The sequence below is a fragment of the Cornus florida genome, unplaced genomic scaffold (genome assembly GCF_030987335.1).
Source record: "Cornus florida cultivar Cherokee Brave unplaced genomic scaffold, ASM3098733v1 CherokeeBrave_3.0.0_Hap2_Chr11, whole genome shotgun sequence".
Classification (NCBI taxonomy): Eukaryota; Viridiplantae; Streptophyta; class Magnoliopsida; order Cornales; family Cornaceae; genus Cornus; species Cornus florida.
Genome location: NW_026775581.1, coordinates 129,899,042 through 129,907,003, shown reverse-complemented (window position 1 = coordinate 129,907,003; position 7,962 = coordinate 129,899,042).

Here is a 7,962-nt window from a genome sequence, read left to right as displayed (position 1 = left end):
TTTGACGATTGATTAGAAAACGTGTACTCTAATAGAACTGAATTCCAAAAATACTGGAACTGGGATTTAAAAGTTAGATATTCTTTTTGAAATTGCTCAAGTTATAAGCTAAGAGGAAAAGCTCACAGCTTAATCGCTTCTGGTAACTAAAGGGCAATTACTAATAAATGTTTTCTTCTATTATGTTTGGTAGCATTGAAATTAGATAAGGTTCACACACAACGCTCCATTTGTTTCATGTTTTGTTTGGTGGCATTTTGCACTATTTGGAGTTAAAAAATCATATATGGACCATACAATGGAAGTCACAAATCGGGTTTGGACTTTAATATTATTTTCAAAATTTTTTATTTTTATTGGTCCTAGTATCCCTCCCTTTCATTTTTTTTTATTTTTTTGTTTTTTATATTTTATATTTTTTTATTTAAAAAAAAAAGAGAGCATAATACAGTACATGGTTCAGCTGAATAATATATCTCATTTGTGTGTTTGTATATAATTCAAAAAGTAAATTTGAGGAAACGCCACCACATGCGTCTTCTTCACATCTCAATGATGAAGCAACGATGGTGACAACCATACAAAATTTGCAGCATCCTATAGCTATAGCTACAGCCACAACAACCCCACTACCCCATAACAGCAATCACAATCACAACAACAATGATGGTCGCACTATTGCCTTCACGACGCCGCAAAACTACGCGGCGAGGCTCTCTGACCTCCTCCGCCACAAGGGTTGGAAACCCCTCTGGTGCCCCACCGTCGCCGTAGAAACCACTCCCCAAACCAACTCCAACCTCCAACGCTATCTCTCCTCATCTTCAAACCCTAACCTCGTCCACGAAAACCAACCCCTCCTCGAACATGTCTCCGCCGTAGCATTCACTTCAAGAACTGGAATCTCGGCTTTCTCCCAAGCTCTATCCCATCTCGACAAACCTCCTTTATCCCCCTCCGGCGATACTTTCACCATCTCCGCTCTTGGGAGGGACTCCGAGCTCCTAGACGACGATTTCATTGCTGGAATTTGCACAAACCCTAACCGAATTAGGGTTTTAGTTCCTCCGGTTGCAACCCCGACCGGTCTGATCGATTCGTTGGGGTTCGGGCGAGGACGGAGAGTGCTCTGTCCTGTTCCTCTGGTGATTGGCCTAGCAGAGCCGCTCGTGGTCCCTAACTTCCTCCGGGACCTCGCAGCGAAAGGGTGGATTCCGATGAGGGTGAACGGCTACGAGACGCGGTGGGTGGGGCCGGAGTGCGCGGAGGAGGTGGTGAGGAGGGTGGAAGAGGAGGAGGGATTGGATGCCATTGTGTTCACCAGTACGGGGGAGGTGGAGGGGCTGTTGAAGAGCTTGACGGAGATGGGTTTGGATTGGGGCACGGTGAAGGAGAGATGTCCTCGGTTGGTTGTGGCGGCGCACGGCCCTGTCACGGCGGCCGGAGCGGAGGGGTTGGGCGTAGACGTTGATGTGGTGAGTAAAAGGTTTGATAGTTTTGATGGAGTTGTTGATGCACTTGATATCAGATGGCAATCTTTAACTTGTTGACAGAGTTTTGTACATCATTTGCTCTTTCTGGTTTTTTTTTTTTTTAGTGTAATTGAGCAACAATTATTTTTATTTCTATTTTTGAATAATGTCCGCATTTAATTTGAAGTTTTAGCGTAATTTTATATAGTATGCATTTATTATGGGAATTTTTTATTTCAAAAATAAAATATGAATGATTCATTTTTAAATTTGCAATTTTTTTATTTTGTTTTATAATTTAGAAAGCTAAATCCACTATTAAACTAATTTAGTTAAAAAAAAAAAAAAAATCTAAACATAGACAAATACTACTTAATAATTACTTAAAGTTGTAAATTTTCTTTAAGTTAGATATCTAAAAATTATGAAGAAAAATAAAGTAACAAATTTAATTAATATATACAAATATATATTTATTTTTTATATATATAATTGTGTGTGTGTGTATATATATATATATGTATAGTTGCGGCGGGAAGAAGTTTGATTTTCAAATTTGGTTGGTGAGAGTTTGGTGGGAGGAGGGGGAGGGGAAAAGAACGATGGACGAATCACCATTTTGAGAAAGATTGTTAATTAGTAGATTACTTTGAGAAGACATCTTTATTCTTATTTTTATTTATATATTCAAAAGTATATTAGTAAAATAATAATAGTAGCACCTCCAACCAAATAAAAAGATAAATGAACATCATCCTTTCACTTCCGGATATTGATTTGGAGGTAAATGTGGGATTTGCGAATAGGAATAAAGATGAATATGAAAAAATGTACATTGGAATATTTGAAGAAAATAAACTAAACAAACATGTTGGTTTTATGCATATTTGTCTTGATAATGTTATTTCACTTTTTAAATTGAGAATAATAGTTAACAAACATGTGATGTTGGGCTAAAAACCAACTGGACTCAAGGAATAGGAAAGAAAATAGAGAGGGGGAGAGAGAGGGAGGTGAAATATTAGCCAAATGAGGATAAGAAGGAAAGGGAGGGTACTCAAACGCCTCAAATAATAATTTTGAGTTTCTTTCAAAGGTGTGTGGAAAATAATAAGAAAAATACTAGGTTATGCTGTTTTTTGTAATTCTGAAAATAGTTTATTATTATTATTTTTAGAAATACAGTTATAAAAATGTCTAATTTCACAAGACTGTCTTTTATATTTCTATTTTTTGAGTTCCTAAGAACAATTTTCAAAATTACAAACCAAGCAGATTCTTACATCTTTCGAATTTTGAAGATGTCCACGATTGGCTGTGTGAGTTCCATATGACATCATCACAAGTGATTTTTATTTTTCCCTGTAATAATCTTCTTACTTACAATTCTTACACAATAAAGTGTTTACCCTTTTCTTTATATTAACTTTTTTTATTATTGAGAAAATGCTATTGTGTGTGTGTGTGTGTGTGTAAACTGGTGCTATATGTTTATGGGCTTTTATACAAACATAATGTGAGGGAGATGGCAAGCAAATGTAGGGAAAAAAAACAAAGGTCCACGCCTTTAAAAAAGGTTTGTGAACAACCATGTGAATATCATCTTTATGTGTTAATTGAATTCAAAGTTAATTTCGGCTCACCATAATTAGTTTCAACCACTTGTCTAACGAACTACAATCATTATTTTGGAGCAAACTTGTTAGTGTGTGAACTGTTGGGTAAAGGTGCACCAGTTATTTTAAACCGAAAATGGAAAAGTCAATAAAATGATGTATTAATTTCACATTCTTTGTCTCCAAAGTGACCCCATCAAATTCAGTGAAATACCCTCACATGATTAAAGTAAGATTTCAAGAAAATGGTATGGGCGATAACTTTATGAAGACAAATTGAGGTAGGTACCCATGTTAGTCCCATCTTCTTCCAAAGGAATTATCAGTTCCAGTAATGTACTTGGATATCTGACTCTAAATGAGAATGAGCACGGCAATGATAAAATTTACCTCACATAAAGGTGGAGTGAGAGAGAGTGTAAGTGGAACGAAAGCATATTGAGTGTCATTGAGTTAGATAAAATTGTGTGATTTAGATCTAATTTTGAACCTTTTTTTTAAGTAAATGTACTTTAGTATTGAAGTAACGGTAGGCACTTGTTCATTTACTCAAAATCTCAAATTATTGGATAATGCTACATACCTACCTATTTATATCCAATCATTTTTCTATTCGGATCCGATGTGGGACAAATGACCCTTGTTACATTCTCTCCTACCCAAACTCACAACACCTGGACGCCCTCTGGCCATACGCTTAGTATGACACCGAATCAAAGACTGAACTTAACTCTAATACTAACTGTAACGAGTGAACGCTTGTCTATTTACTCAAAAGTTTAAATTATTGTGTCGTGTTACATGTTCACCCATTTATACCCAATCAATTTTCTATCCGAATTCGATATAGAGCAAATGACTTACAATTGACTACATAAAGATGAAATTAGTGAAATTACTTAAATATTCGGTACATGATTTTTTTTTTTTTTAATTATTATTTTTTTAATGTTTCAAAATCTACTTCTTTGAAGGAGAGCTGATGACAATTGTCTGTCGACCTGATTGACCATTGATTTTACTTCTCTTCCATGTTCCTCTCGTTCAAAAAAAAAACGTTAAACACACAATACACACACAAAGAAACAATTTCAACATGATTGAGAATTTAGTGATTAGCATGATGAATAAAAGGATACGTGCAGCTTTATGTTGCAGCTCCTATCGGTGGGTCCATCATTTTTTGGTATTTTTTTCACGAGGGGTCACTTGCCATCGTGTACCAGTTTGTAAATTGCTAGAGTTTTTGTCATGCTCTATTGCTGGCCAACTAAAAAACCATGTTGAATTATTACTTATCACATGCTATCATTTTTAGCTATAAACAACCCATTACTTTATCAATGCACTGGATTATGTACTTACAATACACACACACACACACACCAAACATGGTGTTCAAAGTTGAGCAAGGAATAACACCTTAGAATTAATTCATTTTTTTTATATTTTTAAAAACTTAATTTTTTTTATAAACTAGATATTAATGACAAATGACAAAACTAGACATGTTTTTAATGAAAATAAATTCATACCAAATTCACTCCGGCTTTTCTTCTATAGTTTTTGTGTTTACTTAAAAAAAAAAAAAAAAACAATAACAACAACAACTGTGCCTGCCGTTCAACCATACCAAGCTAATTAAGAAATTCCCAAAGCATAAAAAGATTCGTTTCTATTCATTCAGCCATATAAGAGAATTCGCTAAGCATACCAATCAAATATATATAAATATATTTACATATATAGTTTTATCTAAATATCTCTTGTAACTAGTGAACTATTATTAGAAACCAACAATGTCAACTATATATGTCTATTTTTTAAATGGATTAGGATCTTCTAAATTAAAATCCCTCTAAATTATCCTAATAGAAACTCAAATCACTGCAAGGTATAATCTCTTGTTGTTGCTATTGCTATTATGGTTATTATTTTTAAGTTTTATTTTTCAATTAACAATTTATTTGAAAATGAATTTTGGTAGTAGGTAGGCAAAGGCATTAATTAAAAAAAAAAAAAAAAATGAGATGGAGTCGTTTCAATTGAAAATGAGAGGGGAAATTTTTTCAAAATGGTTTTGTTGCACGCAATGACTATTTGTTGTTTTCTACGTATTAAATGGCCTTTCTACCAAAAATATATATATATGTATTTAATAAAGGGCAACATCAACTAGCATTCCTATTAAATTGAAATTGAAGGGGGAAAATAATATAAAAGAGGATGTAAATTGATATTACAAAAAAAGACTTAATTATCGGGATTTTTTTTTTTTTAAATCTTAAATGAGAATGGTATTTCATTCCTAGAATAAGTCAAATAGTTGGTATTGTTGCACAAAAAAAAAAAAAAAAAAAAAAAAAAAAAAGACATAAGGACACGCAGATCTAGCTTGGTTCACTCAAAAAAAAAAAAAATTTAAAATTACGTCTATGGGTTGCACTGATTTCCCTATATTCAAAAAAATGACAACAATAAAGAGAGTACATAATGAAATAAATATTCTCCTATAATATCTTTTAAGATATTGACAGAATTAGACATTGGTATATAATATTCATTAGACACCAATAAGTTAGAGCCGTATCAGACTCCCAAAAAAAAAAATTCATAATTCAGTAGAGGTATGTGTGCAGAATAGCAACTAAGAAAAAAATAAATAAGTAGTATTCATTAGGCTCTCAATAACCTTTAAAGTAGGTATTAATGTTTCGTGGATTTGTAATGGGGAAAGAGTACTTGCAGAGGCCATAAAGGACCATTCCATGGAGGACATTTTTGTAATATAGCGAAGGTAGTGCTTTAATTGATATATAGTATAATTTGTTTGTCTTTGCATTGTTGTCCTCAAGTGGAAAATGATGCAATTGCTAGTATATTATTTAATCATGCAAAATATATATATACATATATATAATTTAATGCAATTACTTTTGCTGCCTTTTGTGGTATCAAATCCAATTATGATATGAAAATGCTCTCAACTTTCACATGATCGTCTTAAATACCAAGACTTTCTTCTTCCTTTTAGTTGTTGGGTTGTTCTGGCCTCGTCTTTACAGCTTCATAAATAAAATCAGTAAATTTATACACCAAACCTATTTGCCTTTACAGCTTCATCAATAAAATCAGTATTTTTATCCAGCAAAGTTGTGATCAAGTGAGCATTCCCGTGAGTTAATTTAAGACAATAATTGCACACACATTTACTATCTAAACCTTCAACCTCTGAGAACAACTTTTCTACATGGTACAGGCCGGCTATGCCGGCAATTTCAGCTGTTGCATTAAACTTTTTATCCACACTATGACTGCTTCTTTAGTGGGATGCACGTAGAACGGAGTCTCTCTCTATTGAGAAGGCAGATTTGATTCTTAAAAACTGTGTGTAGTGGAAGGTGAGAGATCGAGTCTTTTGAGGAATAAATTGACACGTGAGTTTGTGTCTTATATTTTGAAAGTATTGTTACCAAATAATTGTTTTATCCTTACCAATTTTTGTTTTGCTTTTTAAGACCATATTTTGAGTTAATAATTTTTGATTAGTTATAAATTTGCAATTGCTTCATAATTTAAGAGATTAGTGCCTTCCATGAAATCGTGAATCTTGGAATGTCGGACTTTGAGTCTATGTATCTACTAATTTAACATATAATTTTTCTGGCCTTTAATTATTTCATTATTTAGTCTGCAACTTTACAAGTTTACCCTTGATATTGACTAAACAAAATTTGCAATGACAGCTTTACCACTAAAATTTCTGTGGCAAGAAGAAGACGGAGTCGGACTAGTCTTCCAATAGCCTGCAGATTGCAGGGAAAAGCCAATAATATTGAGTAAAAAACAAATAATGCAGACAAAAGTATGAACCCCAAACCCTTATCCTAAGAATGTTTACTTTGCTATTCCATGTTAATGTATAGTTTAAGAGAGAGGTGAGTTTTGACTCAATAATTGAAATGTTCAATTGATTATAATTGAAATGTTTTATTTGGGAGATTTAATTCTATTTATTTTTATTTGAGTTTGACCTGATCAAGATTGGGTGGTGTCTACTCATAAAGTTACATAGTTTGATTCTTTATCATTAATTTTTTTTTTTTAAATCATTTGTCGGTAAATAAATGACTAAGAAGCGTGGACACGAACACGTTAATATGTCTACAAGTACTGAACACAAATATTGCACTTTTGTATAATTATTCATTGTTCTTAGATGGATGGTTATTCTCACTGTAGGGGTGCACACGGTCGAACACAAATACCCTTACCTTGTAGGGATGCACATAGTCCGATTGAGTATAGTTTCAGTTTAAATCGAAATCGAACCGATTCCAACGATTCTAAAAAAATTGAAACCGAAACTGTTGAGGCTTGGAATTGAATTGAACCATGAAATATCAGTTCCGTCCGTTCCAAACCACAGTTCTTTTTTACCTTTAAAAAAAAAAAAAAATCTCACTGCCAACAATATAGATGTAACTTGTCAAAGTAAATACAAGTTTATATAAAGGAAAAGAAAAAAGATTATAGTGAAAAAATTCAATTATTGAGTAATTTAAAAAAAATATTTTCAAATATAAGAATTAAAAAGTATCATGTCGTTCATTAAACTCAACGAAAGATCACCAGAAAGGGGCACGTTGTTCTTTACAAGATTGTATTTGCATATATTAAAAAAAAGACATTAATGCAATGTTGTGGGCATACGAGACGTACTATCGTAAATTCATAATACACTCTTTGTGGGCCTATTTGTATGAACGACTGTTCCACTGGATTCAATGAAATTAAATTGAATGATGATGAGCTTGTGAATGTGTGTGTGTGTATATATATATAGAGCATTAGAAATGAACATGAATTTGGGA